General features: G+C 40.9%; 1 protein-coding gene and 1 long non-coding RNA gene across 6 annotated transcripts in view; one reads left to right on the top strand and one right to left on the bottom strand.

Moving 5' to 3' along the window:
- Positions 1-26890, bottom strand: part of ENTPD1 (ectonucleoside triphosphate diphosphohydrolase 1) — a 173636-nt gene that overhangs the window by 46502 nt on the left and 100244 nt on the right. The window lies entirely within an intron of this gene.
- The window catches only part of LOC119627954 (uncharacterized), a 170901-nt gene that overhangs the window by 79970 nt on the left and 64041 nt on the right, over positions 1-26890 (top strand). The gene's annotated exons all lie outside the window — the stretch shown is intronic.

The following is a 26890-nucleotide window of genomic DNA, read 5'->3' as shown; positions in this document are numbered from 1 at the left end:
TTTCCAATTTGTTATGGGTCACATCTGGACTAAACTTTTCTTGTCATATAGAGAACAAAACAGCAAATGTGGACAAGCATTGGTGAGCAAACATCCAAGGAATGTTGTGGTCCTTCCTGTGTTTACATAGCCTAATGATGGAACAATCACTGTAGCTCAGAAGACTGGTCCTAATCTGGCCTTGTCATTCCTCCAACTCCCAGAGTCAGTCTGTACACCACCCCTGCTACCTTCCTCCTTCTCCTTCAGGGAGCTCTTCTTGAGGATATATATGTAGGTTGTTCTCTCACTTAGGGGCTTGAAGATCTTTTCTCAGTTATTTCATCCCAAGCCCCTTAGACCTACCTTCTTCTACAATGATATCCACATCCCCTGATTCCAGTCACCCTTACCTCATATCTGATCTTCTACAATGGCCCTTTCTGGCGACTCCCACACTTCCTAATTCTCTTCCCTATCAGAATCCCTCCTTCATGTGGCTATAGAAATCTTCCACAATTGACGTTCCTAAGACTCTACCTTATCAAGAACCTATGGCCTGCTGTGTGCCAGATGAAAGCCACACTGTCTACCTAGACCTCCAAGCCCTTCAGAAATTTAAGCCCTTCTCATTTTACCATTCCAACCAACAGATCTGTTTGGGTCCAAGATGAGAATTCCTGACATGACTACTAGAATGTAAGCTCCCTAGGGCAGGGACTTTTTTCTGACCTGTTCATTGGTATATCCCATGTTGGATGGATGGATGGATGGATGGATGGATGGATGGATGGATGGATGAATGAATTTTGGATTCTCTGAATTTTTTTCAGTATGGGACTTCCTTCATTTGTAATTCCATTCTCCTCATTCTCCAAGTCTTTTTGTCTCCTTCAAAATCAAGCTCAGTTGGAAGCTATGTTCCCCCCACACTCTACAAAGCTCAGTTATGTCAATAGTCCTCTCTTCATGTGCTACCTCTAGATATAGTTTGAACCATTTCAGTTTGGGAGTTCTATAGTTGTTGGAGAGGGGACTATGCCTCATTCATTTCTTCTATTGGTCACTCAATAATTACTTATTGAATACATTATTACTATGAACTAGATAGGCCCTAGGCTCTGAGCTACAGCAATAACCCAAAATGAGAAATGCCCCTGTCCTCATGGTGCTTATATTCTAGTCCGGAGAAAAATACAATAAGCAAGATAAACAAGTAAAATTTACAGTGTATTACATAATTTTAAGTGCTGAGGAGGAAGAAAAATCAAGGAAAGTAAAAAGGAAGGATGTGGTGATTAGGACTGGCCTGAGAAGGTGATTTCTATTGCAGGGAGAAAGCCTGCATACCTCTGAGGCAAGAGCTTTACAGAAACTGGAACTGTACATGGAAAGGCCCTGAGGGGAGAGTAGTAGGAACTGGTCAGAGGAACAATGGGGTGCCCTGCTCATAAGGCCTTGAGGGCACTAGTGAGGGCTTTGCCTTATTCTGAGTGATGTGACTTACTTCTAATGTCATTCGTATAATCCATGCTCAGCAACTTAGGGGTGAACAAGGAACCATTGGGGACTGTTGAAGTCAATGGAGAGTGAGGGTGTGGCCTTTTAGGGTGGCACATCCCTGCCTCTTGTGGTAATGATGTGCTGAGGCTACCTGAGGTCAGGCCACACAGCCAAGTGTGGACAGAGCCTGGCTCCATCAGAGCAAAGCTTGTGCCAAAGCCAGGTCTGGGCAGACGCATCCAGGAGGAGTAAACATAATCACATGAGACAGCCTTCTCAATACCTTCTAGACTTCTTCATAGCTCAGCACTGGAGAGTCTTTTCTGAGGGACCATCATCAGGAACAGTCACCGAGCCACAATCATGAGGATCCATCAGCAGAGAGTCAAACTCCACAGACTTCTGGGTGATGGTTCAAGTTAGAGCAGAGTTCAGACAAGCTTACCTTTGCTTAGTCCCTGTAAGCCTCCATTTCCTCACGTGCAGAATGGGAGTCACAACAGTATCTGCTTCATAGGGTTGCTATGGAAGCTTTAATGAGCTAACAACACATAATAGCCTACACTAAAGATTTCTTACTGTATTCCAGATTCTCCTCTTAGCACTTTAAATGCAGCCATTAATTTAGCCTTCACTACAGTCCTATAAGGTGCATGTAATACTATCATCTTCTCTATAAAATCTGTATCAGTTTTTTAGGACTGCCACAACAAGTTACCATGAACTTGCTGGCTTCAAACAGAAATTTATTCTTTCATAATTCTGGAGGCCTGAAGTCCAAAAGTTAAGGTAAAGTTAAGGTAAAGTTAAAGGGGCATGCTCCCTTTGAAGGTTCTGGAAGAGATGTCTTTCTTGTCTTTTTCAGCTTCTTAGCATTCCTCTGCTTGTGGCTGCATCACTCCAATCTCCACCTCTGTCTTCACATGGCCTTTTCCCCTGTTGTTCTATGTGTCAAGTTTCCTTCTCCTTTCTCTTATAAGGACACCAGTCATCAGATTTAGGGCCCACCCTAAATTCAAGATGATTTCATCTCAAGATCCTTAGCTTAATTACATCTCCGAACACCCTACTATATTTCAAATAAAGTCACACTCACAGTCACTATTATAATTATCGTTAGTTTACAGATGAGGAAACTGAGTCACAGAGAGATTAAGTAACTTCCCAAAGTTACACTGATGTAAATGTTGCGCTGTTACAGATAGTTAGACAGACATGGCAGGAAATGGCTTTTCTCCCCTACCCACTAGAAATGTCAGGTGATGGTTTGACAATTATCACATTGCCTCTCCAAAAATGGTAATTTGGTAGCTGGAGCCAGGGACAGAAAATCTCCTGCTGATCCACAGTTGTAGCATTAAAGTGTTGTGGAATTCAGGCACCAGGGAGAAGCAACTTCCTGGGCATGCACATTAGGAGACAAATGGAGGAAGATGACTTGCCGGGAACACTCCACCGGAAAAGGAAAGAAAGCCTCAGATGAGCATGCACACAACTTCCTAAACACACTGTATGCTCAATTCACAAAGGTAAGGAGGGCACTGTGTGTGCAGGTAGCCTACCCTAAGGGAAGAATCACAGGGAAAGGTGGCAGCCTATAAAGTCCTAGGATCACAGTTGAACACGGTGTTTGTTCCCCAAGTTGCCCACTTGGATCTCTTCTAAGGGTTCCTTCCTTTCTTTCCTGCTCTAAAGCCTTTTCAATAAACTTCCAGTCCTGCTCTGAAACTTGACTCAGTCTTTTTCTACTTTATGCCCCTCAAATTCTTTCTTCTGAGGAGGCAAGAATTGAGGTCACTGTAGACCTGTATGGATACGCTTACCCAGATAGCTGCCACCAGTAACAGGGCCAGGAATTAAACACAGGCATTCTGGCTTCAAGGTCCGGGCTTTCAACCACCACCCTACCCTACAATACATGACTGAGGCTCATACAGTGCCTGGGCTGTGCTACCAGTACTGCTATGTGGTAGCCAATCTCATTATCCAGAAATAAAAAGTGACCAACATTGAGGATTTGACTGGAAGGGTTGTCTGGACTGTTCTCACTGAGCACACCAATGTCCTACCTTTTGAAATCATGAATCTGATCCCTGACAGTCAGAAGCTTACAGTTAAGTGACAAAAGGCTGAGACTGTGATTCTCAGGAAACTTAAGGAACTTGCCCAAGTCATACACCTTACACATGGCAGAACAGGGATTTGATCCAAGTGTCTCAATTCTACTTCAATGCCTTAAATCATTATCCTGCATTAGAGATGTATAGAAATTTTTCAGTTTTATTCTTTCTCAGCTGACTCAATGCAAAAGCACTAGTCCAAAATTCTATCTAAATGGAAAGGTCTTATTCTACCCCAACCCCATATTTCTCCAATTAACCAATCCAGAGTCACATTCAAGGATAAAGCAGTTTAATTTAGTGGGCTTTTTCCTGCCTATATTTTACTTAAAGAAGTCGGCACAAACATCAAGAGAAACACAACTGCTAAAGACAAACTTTGATCCTAAAGACCTCAATGATAACCAGTTAGTTAAAGGGAAAGGCAAAAGAGGAGGAGGAAAAATAAGATGGACATTGGTTTGGGAGACACAGGCAAGAAAATAGAGCCAGGAAATAAGAAGGAAGGGAAGGCGTCGGGGCGAGAATGAAAAGAAAGGTAGAAAGACCAGGTAATGGAGTAAATAACCCATGTCCTGTTCCACTGATCTCTTGAACCACAGACATCAGAGGAAGTTACTGGCTCTTTTTAATGCTATTTTATTTCCACTCTTTGAACTTTTAATTAGCTGATTATTCTCAGTTTGCAGCTTCTTAGTTAGAAAACAATTGCATGTATTTTAACAACGTAGCCTGGCTGATACTGAGTGGACCCTTTGAGACTCAGTTTTGGGTGGGGAGAGCCTATTTGGTGATATCTAAATAGTGTAGATGTGGGTGGGGATGCAGAACAAGCTCTTCCTGCAAATCAGATTTAGCCAACCTGAGGTTCCCCACCCACAGTTCTTGGGCAACATGCTCTTCTCAGATTAGCAGCACATAACTCACATAACTGACTTTGCACTTGGTTGTACCTGACTCTAAAAATGTTAGTGATCGCAAAAATCAAATGCTGACAGAGGCTCTATGTGTGGGAAATGAGGAAGCAAAGGAGTCCTCTTCCCTGATTCTTCTCACTTCCTCCCACCAAACCATCTATTCTCTCTTCCCCCCACCCCTTCTAGCCTCCCCTGAATTCTTTTGCCCATAGATTACATTGAGCATAATAGGCCTTTGTGGTCAGTGTGGAATCCCATGTTTAAGTGTAGGGTTGGCAGGGAGGAAGGCTGTTTCCGGCAAAGTGATGTCACTGACACTGCAGACAGGAATTCCCTGTGTCCCAGCCAAAAGGCGTAACAATCTGGTGTATTGATGGCCTCAGCAATAAGCACATTGCTTCCACTAAACGAGTCTTCTTCCACATCTGAAATTGAAAAATCGTGCCCTGGGGACTCTATGCTTTCTCAAAGCAGCTGCGTTTGTCAACAAGCCTTGGTTACTTGCAGATGGTGAGAAAAAGCAAGAAAATCTGTATTGGCCATGCATCTCTAGTGTTGGGTAATAGTGGAAGCAGGGTGAACTGACTCAACCAGGGTGCCTAGCCTTATAGTCTTGTCTCATATACCTTGCCTTTATAAACTCTCTCATTTATACCACCTTATTTTTGCACCAATGAGGTACAAAATCTAGAGGTTACATACAAATATTACTTAGAAAAGTGTGCTATAAGCTATACAAAATAAAATTCTAAGCCCCCCAACTGACTGACCAGACCATCTTTTGGCCAAGGGGACCCCAGAGAAACCTTGAAAACTGCATTCTCAGCCAAGATGGAATGGAGGGTAGGAGGGGCTCAGACCCTCTCCCTTGCTAACTAGGATTAGCCTTTCCTTCTCAAGGGCCTAACAGAAACCAGCCCTTTCAAAAGGCTCCACCACTGATATCAATCGACTCCCTGGTGCTGCCCCACCTTTTCTGCCGGATAAGAGATCACTAACCATGGGGTGGTTCTGGCCGGTCTATGAAGAATAGGTAGCTAGTATTTTCACATCCTCTGCTTCACCTTTTGATGTCAGAGGGCCAAAAACTCCACCTAAGATCACCACTATTTTCTGAATATGGAGAAGCAGAAGGCTCAATTACACATGCAGATGGTTCTCCCTTCATAAATATTCATGACTCCTTCTATAGCTTATTGAATATGTATATTTGGCCACCAGCTCTGTGTAAATTCTTGTTCCCTTTGCCCCTCCCTCCAAGTATGTTTCTGGCTTCTGACTGGAGGCTATACTTCCCAACCTGTCAGAATGGCCATCATGCAGGCTGTAACCTTTTATAAGAAATAAAGTCTCCTCTTCTCTTCAAAATTTGTAAATTGTATTTCTGTAAGTTAACAAATCAAAGTGAAAAATGACAAACAGAAAAAAATGTTTGCAACAATTATGAAATAGTTGGATTCACTAACATATAAGCATCATTTAAAAATCATTAAGAAAATGATCAGCTCACCTAACAGAAAAATGGGCAAAGAAGATGAATAGGCAAAGCAAAGAAAAAGAAATATATGTGTTATCAACATATTAAATGTATTCTAACTACCCTTAATTAAAGAAATGTAAATGAAAAAAATTATTTTCAGAATAGCAACGTTTTTAAAGTTTGATAAATACATAATATTCACTACACACTTATTAGAATGGCCAAATTTTTTAAAATATTGACAATATGAAATGTTGGTAAGAATGCAGAGCAACTGAAACACTTGTGTCTTGCTGCTAGGGATGGAAAATAATAAAGCCACTTTGAAAAAGTGTTTGGCAGTTTCTTATAAAGTTAAATGTAAACTCACCATAAAATTGAGCAATCCCACACTGAGGTATTTACCTGAGAAAAGCAAAGACCTATGTCCACACAAAGATACGTACCTAAATATTTCTAACTGCTTTATTCATAATTGCCAAAACCTCAAAACAATTCAAATGCTATCAACTGGCAAATGTGTACAAATTGGGAACAATCATACAATGAAATTCTACTCAGCAATAGAGAAAAAGAATAAACTACTGATAAATGTAACAACATGTATGAATCTCAAAAGCATTATGCTAAGTAAAAGAAACCAGACTCAAATAGGCTATTTACTTCATGCTTTCTTTGATATGATATTCTGGAAAAGGCAAAACTGAGAACAGAAATTAGATCATTAGGCAAAGGCTCAGGATGGGGACAGAGCATTGACTACAAAGGGCCACAAAGGAGCTTTTGGAAATAATATAAATATTCTAGATTTTGATTGTGGTGGTGGTTAAATAACTTTACATATTTGTCAAAATTCATAGAACTTTATACCTTAAAAAAGTGAATTTTACTGTAAATTCAGTAAAGAAATGACATATGTTGACAAAGATTTGGGAAAACAGATACTTCCTGTATGTTGGTAGGAGTAAAAATTTGTAGAACCTCTTTGACGGGGAGGCAATTGAGTAACATCTATCAGAGGGTAAAGCACATATATCCTTTGACTGAAGAATTCTACTTCTAGAAATGTAACCTGCTACTTATGAATATGTGAAAAAATGGTGCATAGATCGCGACATTCAGTGCAGTATTGTTTGTAATGGCAAAAGACTAAAAATGACTAAAGGTCTATCAACTGGTGTCTGGATATATAAATTTTACTACATTCATACTACCTAATTCTATGCAGACATGAAAAAGACTGAGCTAGATCTATGAATGTTGATGCAAACTGTCTTCAAAACATTTCATTATGTGAAAAGCAAGATGTGGGGCCAGGCATGGTGGGTCATAACCCCAGTGCTTTGGGAGGCCAAGGCAGAAGAATCACTTAAGCCTAGGAGTTCAAGACTAACCTGGGCAACATAGGGAGAGACCCTATCTCTACAAAAAATTTAAAAGTTATCCAGGTGTGGTGGCGTGTGCTTGTGGTCCCAGCTACTCAGGAGGCTAAGGCAGGAGGGGACTGCTTGAGCTCAAGAGTTCTAAAGGCTTTGAGTCAAAGAGGAAAAAATGTACAGAGGGTTTCCAGTTAAGAGTAAAGTGGCAAAGATACTAGGAGCTGGGAAGGTGAACATTGGGTACTTAGGAAGTTGTGCACTGGTGGTTTAATGTTGACTTTGCCCACTCTAGCACCCTGCTAACCACTCACCAACCTGATTAACTCAAGCAGCTACCTTTGGGTTCCCATTCATTCTTTCTTGCCAGATCAATGTAATTTCTTTACTCTTTGGGCAGAATTGTAAAGCCTCACTTGGTAGTGGACTCAAAGTTTTATTTTGAGGGAAATTTGACATCTGCCCCTCTGTCTCTCTGGGGTTATGTATCAGTGTAAGTGAGAAATGCCATCTGGATAAGATATGGTCATGCAATTAAATGTCTACGGTAACACTGTCACAGATCATCTGACACCTAACCAGCTGGCTTTCTCTTTAACCATCAACACAGAGTATCTGCACTTTAGATACATGAAAACTCAATCTTATAAATTGATTAGTATCTAGTTCCTGTCAAAATGTGACAGATACTACTGATATTTCAGAATGGCAATATAAAGGTCCCCTGTGTTTTTTTCCAAGCATATTTTCTGTACCCATTTAGTGAGGAGGACGGTAGGAAGAGTTAGAGAAAGGTTCCTTTACCTTGGAAACAGGAATTTCCTCTGAGAGCAAAACTAGTAAGATGAATATATCATAGATGAGAGTAGCTTTTAGCCAAATCACCCACACTTTAAAAGTTCTTTGAGTCTTGTGGCTTCAGTATCTCCTCAAATCCAGCATATGACTCAGAAAGTAGTGTCCTACTAAATTTTGTACCCCAAGTGAAGAAGTAATATGTGAATATGGCGGGGATGGGGTCATCTACATAGAATAAAAAAGGCAACTAAAATAATCTGTCAATGTATCTCTAGCATGCTCTGGGGAAAGAAGGTGCCTTGGCCTGTGGACTCAAGTACACCATTTCCTTGAAAGTTTTTTTCCCCTACAGTGATGAAGAATGCCTCCTCTAAGATGATCAAACTAACTCCCCCACTTCTGATTTCATGTCTACCAAGCTATCTTACCATGTCAATTTTTCTACAAGGTAAAAAATGAAGACCTGGTATCATTCTTGCTGAAACTATTCCCAGAATAGAGGAGGAGGGACTTCACCCTAACTCATTCTATGAGGCCTACGAGCATCATCCTGATACCAAAACCTGGCAGAGATGCAACAAAAAAAGAAAACTTCAAGCCAATATCCTTGATGAACATGGATGCAAATATCCTCAACAAAATACTGGCAAACCAAATCCAGGAGCACATCAAAAAGTTTATCCACCACAATCAAGTAGCCTTTATCCCTGCGATGTAAGGTTGGTTCACCATGTGCAAATCGATAAATGTGATTCCTCATGTAAACAGAATTAAAGACAAAAACCACATGATTATCTCAATAGACACAGAAAGGGATTTCTATAAAATTCAACACTCCTTCATGTTAAAAACTCCCTGTAAATTAGGTATTGAGGGAACATCCCTCAAAATAATAAGAGCCATCTATGACAAACCCACAGCCAACATCATAGTAACTGGCAAAACCTGGAAGCATTCCCCTTGAAAACTGGCACAAGGCAAGGATGTCATCTCTCACCACTCCTATTTAACATAGTATTGGATGTCCTGGCTAGGGCAATCAGGCAACAGAAGGAAATAAAGGGCATCCAAATAGGAAGATAAGAAGTCAAACTATCCCTGTTTGCAGACAACATGATCCTATATCTGGAAAACCCCATGGTCTCAGCCCCAAAGCTCCTTAAGCTGATTAACAACTTCAGCAAAGTCTCAGGATTCAAAATCAATGCGCAAAACTCCCTAACATTCCATACACCAACAACAGTCAAGCTGAGAGCCAAAGCAGGAAGAGCTCTCCAAGGAGAACTACAAAACACTACTCAAACAAGTCAGAGGACAGATCCATTCCAAGATGGCTGAAAATGAACAGCTCCGGTCTGCAGCTCCGAGAGTGATTCACCAAGAAGATGAGTGATTTCTGCATTTCCAATTGAGGTACCTGGTTCATCTCATTGGGACTGGTTGGACAATGGGTGCAGCCCACAGAGGGTGGGCTGAAGCAGGGCGGGGTGTCACCTCCACCTGGGAAGTGCAAGGGGTTGGAGGATTTCCCTTTCCTAACCAAGGGAAGCTGTGACAGATTGTACCTGGAAAATGGGATACTCCCACCCAAATACTGTGCTTTTCCCAAGGTCTTAGCAACCAGCAGACAAGGAGATTCTCTCCTGTTCCTGGCTTGGAAGGTCCCATACCCACGGACCCTGTTCATTGCTAATGCAGCAGTCTGAGATCAAACTGCGAAGTGGCAGCCTGGCTGGGAGAGGGGCATCTCCTATTGCTGAGGCTTGAGTAGGTAAACAAAGTGGCCTGGAAGTTGGAACTCGGTGGAGCCCACCACAGCTCTGCAAGGCCTACTGCCTCTAGACTCCACCTCTGTGGGCAGGGCTTAGCTGAACTAAAGGCAGCAGACAACTTCTGCAGACTTAAACGTCCCTGCCTGTCAGCTCTGAAGACAGCAGTGGTTCTCCCAGCATGGTGTTTGAGCTCTGAAAACAGAGATTGCCCCCTCAGGTGGGTCCCTGATCCCTGTGTAGCCTGACTGGGAGACACCTCCTAGTAGGGGCTGACTGACACCTCATCTAGGCGGGTCCCCCTTTGGGATAAAGCTTCCAGAGGAAGGATCAGGCAGCAATATTTTCTGTTCTGCAATATTTGCTGTTCTGCAGGCTCCGCTGGTGATACCCAGGCAAACAGGGTCTGGAGTGGACCTCCCACAAACTCCAACAGACCTGCAGCTGAGGGGCCTGACTGTTAAAAGGAAAACTAACAAACAGAAAGGAATAACATCAACATCAACAAAAAGGACATCTACACCAAAACCCCATCAGTAGGTCACCAACATCAAAGACCAAAGGTAGATAAAACCACAGAGATGGGGAGAAACCAGAGCAGAAAAGCTGAAAATTCTAAAAACCAGAGCGCCTCTTCTCCAAAGGATCGCAGCTCCTTGCCAGCAATGGAACAAAGCCAGACGGAGAATGACTTTGATGAGTTGACAGAAGTAGGCTTCAGAAGGAAGGTAATAACAAACTTCTCCAAACTAAAGGAGCATGTTTGAACCCATCACAAGGAAGCTAAAAATCTTGAAAAAAAGGTTAGATAAATGGCTAACTAGAATAAACAGTGTAGAAAAGACCTTAAAAGGCCTGATGGAGCTGAAAACCATGGTACGAGAACTATGTGACCTATGCACAAGCTTCATTAGCTGATTCGATCAAGTGGAAGAAAGGGTATCAGTGATTGAAGATCAAATTAATGAAATAAAGCCAGAAGAGAAGTTAGAGAAAAAAGAGTAAAAAGAAATGAACAAAGCCTCCAAGAAATATGGGACTATGTGAAAAGACCAAATCTACATTTGATTGGTGTACCTGAAAGTGACAGGAAGAATGGAACCAAGTTGGAAAACACTCTACAGGATATTATCCAGGAGAACTTCCCCAACCTAGCAAGGCAGGCCAACATTCAAATTCAGGAAATACAGAGAACATCACAAAGATACTCCTCAAGAAGAGCAACCCCAAGACACATAATCGTCAGATTCACCAAGATTGAAATTAAGGAAAAAATGTTAAGGGCAGCCAGAGAGAAAGGTCGGGTTACCCACAAAGGGAAGCCCATCGGACTCACAGCGGATCTCTTGGCAGAAACTCTACAACCGAGAAGAGAGTGGGGGCCAGTATTCAACATTCTTAAAGAAAAGAATTTTCAACTCAGAATTTCATATCCAGTCAAACTAAGCTTCATAAGTGAAGGAGAAATAAAACCCCTAACAGACAAGCAAACACTGAGAGATTTTGTCACCAACAGGCCTGCGTTACAAGAGCTCCTGAAGGAAGCACTAAACATGGAAAGGAACAACCTGTACCAGCCACTGCAAAAACATGCCAAATTGTAAAGACCATCAATGTGAGGAAGAAACTACATCAACTAATGGGCAAAATAACCAGCTAACATCATAATGACAGGATCAAATTCACACATAATAATATTAACCTTAAATGTAAATGGGCTAAATGGCCCAATTAAAAGACATAGACTGCAAATTGGATAAAGAGTCAAGACCCATAAGTGTGCTATATTCAGGAGACCCATCTCATGTGCAAAGAATGCACATAGGCTCAACATAAATGGATGGAAGTAGATCTACCAAGCAAATGGAAAGCAGAAAAAAAAAAAAAAAAAAAAAAAGAGGGGTTGCAATCCTAGTCTCTGATAAAACAGACTTTAAACCAACAAAGATCAAAAGAAACAAAGAAGGCCATTACATAATGGTAAAGGGATCAATTCAGCAAGAAGAGCTAATTATCCTAAATATATATTATATATGCACCCAATACAGGAGCACCCAGATTCATAAAGCAAGTCCTTAGAGACCTACAAAGAGACTTAGACTCCCACACAATAATGATGGGAGATTTTAACACCCCACTGTTAATATTAGACAGATCAATGAGACAGAAGGTTAACAAGGATATCCAGGACTTGAACTCAGCTCTGCACCAAGCAGGCCTAATAGACACCTACAGAACTCTCCACCCCAGATCAACAGAATATACCAATGACAAAAATCACATGATTATCTCAATAGATGCAGAAAGGCCTTCTACAAAATTCAACAATGCTTCATGCTAAAAACTCTCAATAAACTAGGTATTGAGGGAATGTATCTCAAAATAATAAGAGCTATTTATGACAAACCCACAGCCAATATCATACTGAATGGGCAAAATCTGGAAGCATTCCCTTTGAAAACTGGCACAAGACAGGGATGCCCTCTCTCTCACCACTCCTATTCAACACAGTGTTGGAAGTTCTGGCCAGGGCAATCAGGCAAGAGAAAGAAGTAAAAGGTATTCGATTAGGAAAAGACAAAGTCAAATTGTCCCTGTTTGCAGATGACATGATTGTATATTTAGATAACCCTATCGTCTCAGCCCAAAATCTCCTTAGGCTGATGAGCAACTTCAGCCAAGTCTCAGGAAACAAAATTAATGTGCAAAAATCATGAGCATTCTTATACACCAATAACAGACAAACAGAGAGCCAAATCATGAGTGAAGTCCCATTCACAATTGATACAAAGAGAATAAAATACCTAGGAATCCAACTTACAAGGGATGTAAAGGACCTCCTTCAAGGAGAACTACAATCCACTGCTCAACGAAATAAAAGAGGACACAAATAAATGGAAGAACATTCCATGCTCATGGATAGGAAGAATCAATATCATGAAAATGGCCATATTGCCCAAGGTAATTTATAGATTCAATGCCATCCCCATCAAGCTACCAATGACTTTCTTCACAGAATTCGAAAAAAACTACTTTAAAGTTCCTATGGAACCAAAAAAGAGCCCACATTGTCAAGACAATCCTAAGCAAAAAGAACAAAGCTGGAGGCATCACATTACCTGACTTCAAACTATACTACAAGGGTACAGTAACCAAAACAGCATGGTACTGGTACCAAAACAGAGAGACAGACCAATGGAACAGAACAGAGGCCTCAGAAATAACACCACACATCTACAACCATCTGATCTTTGACAAACCTGATAAAAACAAGAACTGGGGATAGGATTCCCTATTTAATAAATGGTGCTGGGAAAACTAGCCATATGTAGAAAGCTGAAACTGGATCCCTTCCTTACACCTTATACAAAAATTAATTCAAGATGGATTAAAGAATTAAATGTTAGACCTAAAACCATAAAAACCCTAGAAGAAAACCTAGGCAATGCCATTCAGGACATAGGTACGGGTAAGGACTTCATGACTAAAACACCAAAAGCAATGGCAACAAAAGCCAAAATGGACAAAAGGGATGTAATTAAACTAAAGAGCTTTTGCATGGCAAAAGAAGCTACCATTAGAGTAAACAGGCAACCTACAGAGTGGGAGAAAATTTTTGTGATCCACCCATCTGACAAACAGCTAATATGCGGAATCTACAAAAAACGTAAACAAATTTACAAGAAAAAAAACAAACAACCCCATCAAAAAGTGGGCAAAGGGTATGAACAGACACTTCTCAAAAGAAGATATCTATGCAGCCAACAGACACATGATAAAATGCTCATCATCACTGGCCATCAGAGAATGCAAATCAAAACCACAATGAGATACCATCTCACACCAGTTAGAATGGCAATTATTAAAAAGTCAGGAAAGAACAGATGCTGACGAGGCTGTAAAGAAACAGGAAGGCTTTTACACTGTTGGTGGGAGTGTAAACTAGTTCAACCATTGTGGAAGACAGTGTGGTAATTCCTCAAGGATATAGAACTAGAAATTCCATTTGACCCAGCAATCCCACTACTGGGTATGTACCCAAAGGATTATAAAGCATGCTACTATAAAGAAACATGCATATGTATGTTCACTGTGGCACTATTCACAATAGCAAAGACTTGGAACCAACTCAAATGCCCATCAATGATGTATTAAGAAAACGTGGCACATATACACCATGGAATACTATGCAGCCATAAAAAAGGATGAGTTCATGTCCTTTGCAGGGACATGGATGAAGCTGGAAACCATCATTCTCAGTCAACTATCACAAGGACAGAAAACCAAACATCACATGTTCTCACTCATAGGTAGGAATTGAACAATGAGATCATGTGGACACAGGGCGGGGAACATCACACACCAGGGCCTGTCAGTGGGTGGGGGACTTGGGGAGGGATAGCATTAGGAGAAATACCTAATGTAAATGATGAGTTGATGGGTGCAGCAAACCAACATGGCACATGATACCTATGTATCAAACCTACACTTTGTGCACATGTACCCTAGAACTTAAAGTATAATTTTAAAAAAAGAAGGTGGGAAATAAATCATTCAAAACAAAAAATAAATAAATAAATTCATGGCTATGCTAATTACCCTAAAAAAAAAAAGAAACATTTTTACAACCTGTTCTCTCTCTCTCTCTGAGGTCTGCTATCTGACAGCTTCCTTTGCACAATAAAACTTGGTCCCCACAATCCTTTATATTTAACCTGAACATTCCTTTTTATAGATCTCAGGTCTTTTGACAAACTCAACCAATTGTCAACCAGAAAATGTTTAAATTTACCTATAGCCTGGTAGCCCTCACTTTTAGTTCTCCTACCTTTCTGAACCAAACCAATGTATTTCTTAAATGTATTTGATTGATGCCTCATGCCTCTCTAAAATATATAAAACCAAGCTGTACCCTGATCACCTTGGGCACATGTTCTCAGGACCTCCCGAGGGCTGACAGGCCACGGTCACTCATGTTTGGATCAGAATAAATCTAAAAAGTCAGAGATGACACAAACAAATGGAAAAATATTCCATGCTCATCAATAGGAAGAATCCATATCATAAAAACAGCCATACTGCCCAAAGCAATTTATAGATTCAATGCTATTCTTATTAAACTACATTGAGAGTCTTCACAGAACTAGAACAAACTATTTTAAAATTCATATGGAACCAAGAAAAAGCCCAAATAACCAAGGCAATGCTAAGCAAAAAGAACAAAGCTAGAGGCCTCACGCTATTTGACCTCAAACTATACTACAGGGCTACAGTAACCAAAACAGCATGGTACTGGTACAAAATCAGACACAGAGTCCAATGGAACAGAATAGAGAACCCAGAGGCAGAGGTTGCAGCGAGTGGAGATCACGCCATTGCACTCCAGCCTGGGCAACAAAAGCAAATCTCTGTCTCAAAAATAAATAAATAAAAATAAAAAATAAATTTAAAAAAAGAATAGAGGACCCAGAAATAAGGCCACACATCTACAGCCACCTGATATTGGATAAACCTGACAAAAACAAACAATGGGGAAAGGATTCCCTATTCAATAAATGGTGCTGGGATAACCAGCTAGACATATGCATAAGACTGAAGCTGGACTCCTTCCTTATATCATATATAAAAGTTAAGTCAGGATGGATTAAAGACCTAAATGTAAAACCCAAAACTATAAAAACCCTGGAAGACAACCTAGACAATACCATTCCAGACATAGGAATGGGCAAAGATTTCATGAGGAAGACACCAAAAACAATAGCAACAAAAGCAAAAATTGATAAATGGGATCTAATGGAACTAAAAAGCTTTTGCACAGCTGTTGTGGGAAGTCAGGGACCCTGAACAGAGGGACCAGCTGGAGCCGAGGCAGAAGAACATAAACTGTGAAGATTTCATGGACATTTATCACTTCCCCAATCAATACTCTTATAATTTCTTATGCCTGTCTTTACTTTAATCTCTTAATCCCATCATCTTCATAAGCTGAGGATGTATGTCATCTCATGACCCTGTGATGATTGCATTAACTGTACAAATTGTTTATAAAACATGTGTGTTTAAACAATATGAAATCAGTGCACCCTGAAAAAGAACAGAATAACAGCGATTTTCAGGGAATGAGGAAAGATAACCATAAAGTCTGACTGCCTGAAGGGTCGGGCAGAATAGAGCCATATTTTTCTTCTTGCAGAAAGCCTATAGATGGATGTGTGAGTAGGAGAAACATCGCTGAATTCTTTTCCCAGCAAGGAGTAACTCTGGGGAAGGAATGCATTCCTGGGGGTAGGTCTGTAGACGGCCACTCTGGGAGTGTCTGTCTTATGCAGTTGAGATAAGGACTGAAATAAGCCCTGGTCTCCTGCAGTACCCTCAGGCTTACTAGGATTGGGAAATTCCAGCCTGATAAATTCTAGTCAAACCAGTTGTCTGCTCTTGAACCCTGTTTCCCGTTAAGATGTTTATCAAGACAATGGGTGCACAACGGGACATAGGCCCTCATCAGTAATTCTAATTTTGCCTTGCCTTGTGACCTTTATTGCCCTCTGAAGCATGTGATCTTTGTGACTTACTCCCTGTTCATACACCCCCTCCCCTTTCAAAATCCCTATGGAAAACTTGCTGGTTTTGCAGCTCGGGGTCACCATCAAGGTCCTACCAATATGTGATGACACCCCCAGAGGCCCAGCTGTAAAATTTCTCTCTTTGTATTCTTTCTCTTTATTTCTCAGACCAGCTGACACTTAGGGAACATAGAAAGAACCTACGTTGAAATATTGGGAGCTAGTTCCCCCGATACACAGCAAAATAAACTATCAACAGAGTAAGCAGATAACCTACAGAATGGGAGAAAATTTTTGCAACTTATGCATCCAACAAAGATCTAATATCTGGCATCCATAATAAATTTAAACAAATTTACAAGAAAAAAAACAAACAACCCCATTAAAAAGTGGGCAAAGGACATGAACAGACACTCTTCAGAATAAAACATGCATGTGGCCAACAATCATATTAAAAAAGCTCAATATTACTGATCATTAGAGAAATGCAAATCAAAACCACAATAAGACACCATCTCACACCAGTCAGAATGGCTATCATTAAAAAGTAAAAAAATAACAGATGCTAGCAAGGTTGTGGAGAAAAAAGAATGCTTATACAACATTAGTGTAGTGTAAATTAGTTTAACCATTTTGGAAGACGGTGCAGTGATTCCTTAAAGACCTGTAAAGAGAAATAACATTTGACCCAGAAATCTCATTACTGGATATATACCCAAAGGAATATAAATCATTCTATCATAAAGACACATGCACACACGTGTTTACTGCACCACTATTCACAATAGCAGAGACATGGAATCAACCTAAATGCCCATCAATCGTAGACCAAATAAAGAAAACATGGTACATATACACCATGGAATACTACACAGCCATAAAAAAGAATCAGATCATGTCCTTTGCAGGAACAGGGATGGAGCTGGAGGCCATTATCCTTCACAAATTAATGCAGGAACAGAAAATCAAATGCCACATATTGTCACTTATAAGTGAGAGCCAAATGATGAGAATACATGGACATATAAAGTGGCATAACACACCCAGGAGAGTGGAAGGTGGGAGGAGAGAGAGGCTAAGGAAAAATAACTAATGGAAACTAGGCTTAATACCCAGGTGATGAAATAATCTGTACAATAAACTCCCATGACACAAGTTTACATATATAACAGACCTGCACATGTACCCCTGAACTTAAAAGTTAAAAAAATGAGCTGATCATTGGTAATCCCTAAATGGGTATTATGCCTTAGACATCCATCTCTTATATGTTTGGTTTCACATGATTCTCATTCTTTTCATTCCATCAGGCGAAATAGATTGTCTGTCTGTATAAAACCTGGGCTACCTATAGAACACAGAAGCAATGTGAAGACCACTGAAACCACATATTCAGCAAAATATGTGTGCTTCTTGCTCACACACAGGTGGTCTGTTTTCTTATTTGCTCAGATTCACAGAAGTAGGAGTGGTGCAGCCACAGAAGGAAGGTCAATGCAGACAACAGTAACTCCACATACCTTTTCTCCTTCAGAGTTACAATAATGTTCTGAGTGGAGGAAAATGTGTCTCCACCTTAACAAAAGCTTGGGATACCAAACTGAGGGAAGAATATATTATGGTACTTGGAAATTACTTGTAAAATATTTGAAATTCTTTATAGAAATTCCTAAAAACCCAAAGACTCTTGGGAACACATGAGTTAAAAAGGAAAATTTTACCCCACCTTCTGGGAAGGTCTTGTTGCCTAGAACTGACCTCTGGGAATGGCTTGTCCCATCTTTAGGGAAAGGATAGCTAGTAAAGACAATATTTGGATAACCAAGACAATATTAGGCCCACGCTCCACCCATTCTCTCAGGATTGGGTGGGGTGAAGCCACATCCTCTCTTCTCAGAGCTTTTTATAGTGTTTATTCCACTTCTCTCCCCTTCAGTTCTCTCCCCCCGGCATTCCCAGAGAGCTGATCCATGCCACACCAGTTCTTATTACCTGACTTGCTCTAACTTGGTTTTTCTTTTTAATTCTCCTGGCAATAAGTGCCTTTCTAAATTCCACCTCCCTACAACCCACTTGCTCAACCCACTGCATCTGGTTCCTGCCCCCATTCCACTAAAGCTGTTCACACAAATATCACCAACAACCTCATAGTGCCAAATCCAGTGGACACATCTCAGTATCTACATTTCATGTGCAATTTGACATTTGACATCTCAGTACATAAGCACTCTCCTTTCCTGGCTCCCATGACACCAGGTTCTTCCAGTAACCATCCTACTTCCCCTACTTTGCCAGCTTCTCTTTTACACCATACCCTTTAAATATGAATGATCCACAGTGTTCCATCTTGGGATATTGGTTCATCTCATTTTATATACATATGCCAACTGAATGGTGATGACTTCCTACTCACTATGGGGATGGCAAGTCCTTAATCTCTATGAGGTCAACTCCCCACCCTCTATAGGAATGACATCCTACTTTCTATGGGGATGATGCTTGATATAGTCTGGATGTTTTCCTCCAAATATCATGTTAAAATGTGACCTTCAATGTTGAAGGTGGGGCTAGTGGCAAGTTTTTGCATCACAGGGGTGGATCCCTCATGAATAGCATGGTGTCCTCTCCATAGTAATGAGCGAGTTCTTATTCTGTTAGTTCACACAAGAGCTGGTTGTTTAAAACAGTCTGGCACCTCCTCCTTTCTCTCTTGCTCCCTCTCTCACCATGTGATATGCCCATTGCCTTCTGCCATGATTGTAAGCTTCCTGAGGCCCTCACCAGAAGCAGATGTTGGCACTATGCTGCTTGTGTGCAAGCACCATGTTACAGGCTATACCTGCAGGACCATGATCCAAATAAACCTCTTTTCTTTATAAATTACCCAGTCTCAGGCATTCCTTTATAGAATGCAAACAGACTAACACAATGCCCTAATCTCTATGAGGATAACTTCCTAACCTCTATGACGACAAGTCCCCAGTCTTTATGGCCATGATTCCCTGATCTGTATTTCCAGCCTAGACCTTTCTCTTGAGCTCAAGATTTATAATGCTAGTCATCTACTGGACATATCTGCTTGGATGTTTTACAGCCAAACTCACCATGTCTAAAATTTAACTTTTTACCCACTCTAAATTAATCTTTTTACATAATCAGCTCCATAAAGATCACCACTTTCCCTCTAAGTCCCCCTATATTCCCTCTTCTCCCTCCAATCTTCAAGTTTTGTTGATTCCACCCACTAAATATCTCTCAAATCTATTTGTTTATCTCCTTACTTTGTTTTTGGGTTTTTTTCAGATAGAGTCTTGCTCTGTCACCCAGGCTGGAGTGCAGTGGCATAATTATAGCTCACTACAGCCTTGAACTCCTGGACTCAAGTGATTCTCCTATCTCAGCCTCCTGAGTAGCTAGGGACTATGGGTATGCACCATCGCACCTGGCTAATTTTTTTGTAGAGACAGGGTCTCAATATGCTACCCAGGCTGGTCTCAAACTCCTGGCCTCAAGTGACCCTCCTTCCATAGCCTCCCAAGTAATTGGGATTACCAGTGTAAGCCACCATGCCCAGCCCATTTCTCTCTGTATTTCTTCCCTGGACTCCTACAATAACTTCTGTAAAGGCCTCCCCACCTCTAGGTGCTTCCCCTTCCAACCCATCATCTACTTAAAAGCTAACATAGTCATCCTAAAAATGCAGACCTCAGTATGTGGCCCTAACCAGTATGAAGTTCTTCAATTATGCCTCTATGTCCCTCAAAAGCCAAACTCTTCAGCAACAATTTTAAGACCATGCTAACCATCTAACCACACAACCCATGTATAGTTTAAGGTGTTGGTCTCTAAATGGGGTCTTTTTTTCCTATCCTCCTGCCTTATGGTAAAATGTTCCTGTTTCTTTCTTGTACCTGAAACAGTATTCTTTCCTCTCTTATTTATCTAACTCACTCTACCTTATGAGGAAATTGAGGCTTAAATAGTTAGTTTATGTGTTATCACTTCCAGGAAGTCTTTCTGAGAAAGGCTTTCCCCTTCTCTAATGATGGATGACATACCCTCCTTGGCAATCCTCTCACAGCACCCTTCTCACAATGCTATAATAGCCTTTAACTTGTGTCAGTCTCCACTATGAGACAGAGCCCCTTAAGAACAAGGTGTGCCTCTCCAGAGTCCAGCAAAGGGTCTGGCCTGTAGCAGTGTTACATATGTCAGTTGAATGGCTGAAATGGATTTAGACTTTTAGTGCACAATGTTTTCCATCAAAAAAGTGGAGGTATATATTTGACTACTTCAAATGTGTTTTAACTTCTCAATTCCATGATTCTCACTATTTTTAGTAAGCCTTCCAGGCAACCTCAACTTCAGTTTGCATGTTTTCTAGGAAGCAAGGGGACAGATGTTTGGGCAGTAAACCCAAAATCTGGATCTCAGAGCTTAATCATAAACTCCATGGGATATTTTTTCACTGACTTTCCAAGAATAGTAGACTCAAATGCCATGTTTATAATGGAAGAAAATATACACTCAGCTGGTCACTGGCCGTTCCTTAGCAAACATGGTTAATTCTCCATTGTATCTGAGAATCAGTCATTCTGATTAAGGAAATGCAGTATGACTAGGTACCAATGCATCTCCTGCGAAATGGGATCTCAACCCTGCCTCTTACTAGCTGCATGACCTAGGCAAGTTATTTAACCTGTCTAAATTTTCATGTTCTAGATAAAATTGTAAAGATGTAACTTATTTAGGTAAGTTGATGTGAAGATATAGTGAGCTCTGCATGAAAAAAATGATTAGAGTGACCTCACCGGACTCCATGGTCTTAGTTACTGTCCATAGGTAGGAAATACTCTATATTTGGTTCAGATATATGTATTATTGAACTTTCAGCTGCCTCCTTCACCTTTTAGCTTGGATATCTCACAGGCACCTTAAACCTATTGTGCCCAAACAGAATTCATGCTCTCCTTTCCTCTGCAAAACTGTTTCTCCTCCGGCTTTCCATAACTCAACATTCACATAGTTCAGTGAACATCACCACTCATCCAGTTACTGACACCAAGAACAGTGGCATCATCCTGTACTCCTTCCCCACCCTCACCCTTTATATCCAAGCAACTCACTAATTCAGCAAATGTCCCTGAGACTTTGTACCAAGTCTTGGAACCTCCCAAAGATTCTGATGCCATGTAACCCTCTCCATCACTCTAGTGTCTTCTTAGTCCCATCATCATGCCCTCCCACAGAAGACTCCTAACTGGTCCCCCTGCATCCACTCTTACCTATCACCAATCTGCTTTCCAGCTACAGCCAGAGTAATCTTTTCAAAGGGTCTATATGATCACATCATCCACTAGTTACTTAGAATACTTCATAGCTTCCCATTACTTTTATAAGAAAGAACACAATCCTTTATCTAGCCCATATGTTGTGTATGTTCTGGCCCCTCCCTGGGTCTCCAGCTTCTCTAATCACCATATTTCCTTCACTGTTTGCCCCCTTTCAGCCCTCACTTCACTACGCTGTCCCCGCCCAGAGCCCTAGCACAATTTATGTACTCTGCCTGGAACATTTTCTTCCCATCCTCTTTGCTTAGCTATTTTCTATTTACCCTTCTAGATCCCAGCAGAAAGTCACTTCCTCAAGGATGCCTCAAAAAATCCTACCCTGAACCCCACACTAACTGGTGCCCTTCACAGCATTCTGAGCTTTTTCTTCATAGCACTTAAGGCTATTATAATGAATTGTCTACATGTGTAAGTCTTTCACCAGAGCAGTCCTCAATTCCGGATGTATACATTAGGTTCACTGGAGACCTTTGTAAAAATGCCAACTCTGGGGTCCCATCTCAAAGTACTTAAATCAGAATCCCTTGGGGGTTGGGGGGCCTGGGCACGGACATTTTTTAATGGCTCCCTGGTGCCATGTGCAGCCAGGGTTGGGAATCACTGGGTAGGGGGGCAAGGACCATGTCTGCTGCTTATCTATGACTTCATCCCTCGTGCTGACCACTTAGCAGTGTCTGCACAGAGTAGGCACTTGATAAATGGCAACAGTACTTATGATTATTGTTTTTGCTATGGTTGATAGGGTTATGATTACAAAGATCATTAAACCATATGACTTTTTTTCACATTTTTGGCCTCTGTGATTCTTTGCCACAGAACTCTAAAAAATAATAATAATAAAACTGTAGTAACCAAATCATCTTTTAAAAATTCAATGAGTTTCTATTTTCCTGTCAACATAGAGCTTCGATTAAGGATTGACCAGAACCTACTAGACATGTTTTTACTAAAAGCTGTATCTCCAAAATGAAACAAAATACAGTATACTTAAAAATCCAATTCATATCATACAATGCCCTTTTATGCAGATATATATTAGAAATTACAGTCATTAGTGACTTTCTGATTTTGTAATGATATGAATTAATTGGATTGACCACTGTGACATCATTCTGATCCTATTTGATTTCACAATTCTCTGTTCATTTTTCTCTCCTGTCACATTAACTGTCTTGTCACGTAAATGTCAAACCACCACCCACCACAGCTCAGTGGTTAGTTCTGAAGTTTCTTCTGCTTGCTGCTTTCCTGTTCAGCCCCATGTCAGAGGGGAGGCCCTGGACAACTTCTCCTTTAAAGAACCTTCTAAACACATGGTTTCTCTAATCCAATTCTTAACCAACAACCTGCATCAGAATCACCTGGAAGGCTTATTACAACTGTTTGACCCCATCCTCAGAGTTTCTGATTCATTAAGTCTGAGGTGAGGTCAGGGCATCTGCATTTCTAACAAGTTGCTAGGTGATGCTCTGCTGCAGGTCCAGGGACTACACTTTGAGAACCACTGCTTTAATTCATAACACACATAAGTAACCCCCTAATTAATGGCGGATGAGAGGGGGAGAAAGAGAGTGAAGAGCAAGTGTGAGGCCTTTTAGGGATACAGGGGGTGAAGACTACCCAAGTTATTCTCTATACTTAAAGCCCAACCAGGGGCCTTTTTCCCATAATTTTAGGGGGATATTCCCTGCATTATTTTTTTATAAACAACTCAACATATCTCATCCATACTTCTCTTTTTATAAGAAAGAGATTATGTAGGGGCAGCAGGCCTCCAGTCTATTCCTTATTAGGCAATTCCCTCGGTCACTATTAGCCTGCTTTTTAGAAGCAGTTCTAGTTCACCATCCTTGAAGTCAGCCAGTTTAATGAAATTGCTTTTGGGACTGTTTAACACAATGGTGGGAGGGGAACTGAAATAGCAGTGAGGAAATTGCTAAGAAGCTATTCAAAGAAACAAGCTTCAAAATCATTTTAGGAGGTTTCAGCTGGTGTTGGGAGGAAGCAATGATGTAAGGAATCCCAAGGCACCCCAAAGAAAGCATAGTAAGCCCAAGACCAGTACCCTGGCAAGATGCTGGGCACACAAGCATGGTACTATGATTGGAATACATAGCCAGAGTGAACGCAACATTTCAGCCTTTGCAGTTACGCACACCAAAGCCATGAATTCAGATGAATGCAGAGCACATCTTTACTCTGCAGGAAGAGTAACTAGGATAACAAATGGTTTCCCGTGTTGCCTTCATTGCTGGGTGTTAAACAAAAATTATAGGAGGCCACTCTTTTGGACTAAACTCCTGCACTAGGCCCCAACAGACCAGACTAAAAACCAAAATAGAGTCACTTATCTAAGATTCTGCTTCTCCAAACCTTGAGTTTGTTATCTGGCCTTCTGTGAAATCAGGAGAGAGAGGCAACAGCCTAATTTCTCAACAGGCCAGTTTCAGTCTTCAATTGGCAATCATGAAGTTCCCTCTGTTTTAATTCTTACAACAGAGTAACCTGATGTTAACCAATCAGTTATCTTTCCATCTTTCTATCTCCCTATCCCCACAATGAAAGTAACTTTGAAATAACCAATCTACTTTTTGTTCTTTGTTTCTGCTTTCTTCAGCCCTTTCTCTGTCTAGAAAGCCTGCTGCATCTGGTCAACTCATTGGAACACTTACTCTATGTTATGGAATGAAGTGTTGCCCAATTCTAAAATCGCGATAAAGCCTATTGAGATGTTTAAACTAAATTTGTTGTAATTTTGTCTTTTGACAGGGGCCTATGGGGCACTCGGGTGACCAACCATCCCAGTTTCCCTGGGATTGTCCTGGTTTTAACACTGAAAGTGCTGCATCCCAAAAACCTCTCAGTCCCAGGCAAACCAGGGTGGGTTGTCAGATGGACACTCCCATCTTCTTCAGCTGTGCTTTCTTCTCATACCATTCCCACTCAGTCACACTTTTTTTGATGTTTTTTTACTGACCATCAGAGAAATGCAAATCAAAACCACAATGAGCTACCATCTCACACCAGTTAGAATGGCGATCATTAAAAAGTCAGGAAACAACAGGTGCTGGAGAGGATGTGGAGAAATAGGAACACTTTTACACTGTTGGTGGGATTGTAAACTAGTTCAACCATTATGGAAAATAGTATGGCAATTCCTCAAGGATCTAGAACTAGATGTACCATATGACCCAGCCATCCCATTACTGGGTATATACCCAAAGGATTCTAAATCATGCTGCTATAAAGACACATGCACATGTATGTTTATTGCGGCACTATTCACAATAGCAAAGACTTGGAATCAACCCAAATGTCCATCAGTGACAGACTGGATTAAGAAAATGTGGCACATATACATCATGGAATACTATGCAGCCATAAAAAAGGATGAGTTTGTGTCCTTTGTAGGGACATGGATGCAGCTGGAAACCATCATTCTTAGCAAACTATTGCAAGAACAGAAAACCAAGCACCGCATGTTCTCACTCATAGGTGGGAACTGAACAATGAGATCACTTGGACTCGGGAAGGGGAACATCACACACCGGGGCCTATCATGGGGAGGGGGGAGGGGGGAGGGATTGCATTGGGAGTTATACCTGATGTAAATGACGAGTTGATGGGTGCTGATGAGTTGATGGGTGCAGCACAGCAACATGGCACAAGTATACATATGTAACAAACCTGCATGTTATGCACATGTACCCTAGAACTTAAAGTATAATAATAAAAAATAAATAAATAAAATTAAATTTAAAAAAAAAAAAAAAAAAAAACTATGCAAGGCACCCTCTCCTCTAAGCTGCGCTGTCTCCTGGTAAGCTCTGGCACTTTTAGTCTCTCTTAAGCAATTCTCTTTACTCCCCTGAGCTCAGTTTTGTACCTGACTTCACTGTCATCTTCAGGTTTTCCACCATGCTGGCTTCTAAAATAGCCCCCATGAACACAATTTCTTTTTTTCGGACCAAAAAAAATCTCAAAGTTGAAAGGATCCTTAGAGTTCATGCACTCTGGAGTTCCCTGGGGACTTTCTGTAGTCCTGCCTGGGGCAATTGCATCAGAATCTCTGGCATGGGGACCAGGCACTGTTCACTTTTAACACCCCCACCTCCTGCCAGGTGATTCTAACGTACAGCCAAGGTTCTCCCCTTGTGAACCTCTGACTTAGTCCAACTCCTTCCAAGTGGCAATCCTGTGTAGAAGATGGGTATTTACCCTCTGCAGTAAAATTCTCCGCTGTTGGGACAGAAGTGCAAATCCACATAGTCCAAGCCATTGCCAGACATGTCTAACTGTTAGCAATCTATCTCAACCCAAGTTCTGTTTCATTCTAACTTCCACTCTCTGATCCCAGCTCAAAGCTACAAAGCAAGTTAGAATTTGTTTACTTCATTAAAAATTTGTTTTTCAAGTCCTCAAGGGTTGCCAGTATATAAACCCCATCCTCAAGTCCCCTATTCTTCAGGCTAAATAGCTCAAGCTCCATTTACCATTCTTCACATATCATGATTTTCAGATTTTATGTCACCTTAATTACCCTCCACTAGATGCCCTTCAGTTTGTAATGTCCATCTCAAAATACATTGCTGTGAACTGAATACAGCAGATATAGTGAAGTTATTATAGCCCTTCATCTGGAAACTAAACATTAATTAACACTGTTTAAATATGACTCATCATTTTAGATACTCATACTGAGGGCTATGGTCTGGTAAAACCTACAGATCTTCACATGAACTACCTTCAAGTCAGGAATCTCACCTTGTGTGTATCAATTAAATGTCAACCTATGGTTTCAGCTCATTTTTCCAGCCTGATGATACTTGACCCTTTTATGTAATACATTGCAGTCTCACTAAAAGCTATGTACTGTTAGCAAATCTGCTAAGCATGCTTTCTAAATTTTCGGTCCCATGTCATTGATAAATCGTGCCATGTAAGACAACAACAAGGTCAGAATCTTGTGGTATATTTCCCTACCACCTTTCTTTAAGGAAGATTTCAAACTATTTATCAACATGATTTGGCCAT

The sequence above is a fragment of the Chlorocebus sabaeus genome, chromosome 9 (genome assembly GCF_047675955.1).
Source record: "Chlorocebus sabaeus isolate Y175 chromosome 9, mChlSab1.0.hap1, whole genome shotgun sequence".
Taxonomy (NCBI): domain Eukaryota; kingdom Metazoa; phylum Chordata; class Mammalia; order Primates; family Cercopithecidae; genus Chlorocebus; species Chlorocebus sabaeus.
The sequence above is the reverse complement of the archived record's forward strand: the minus strand, read 5'-3'. Positions and strand labels throughout refer to the sequence as shown.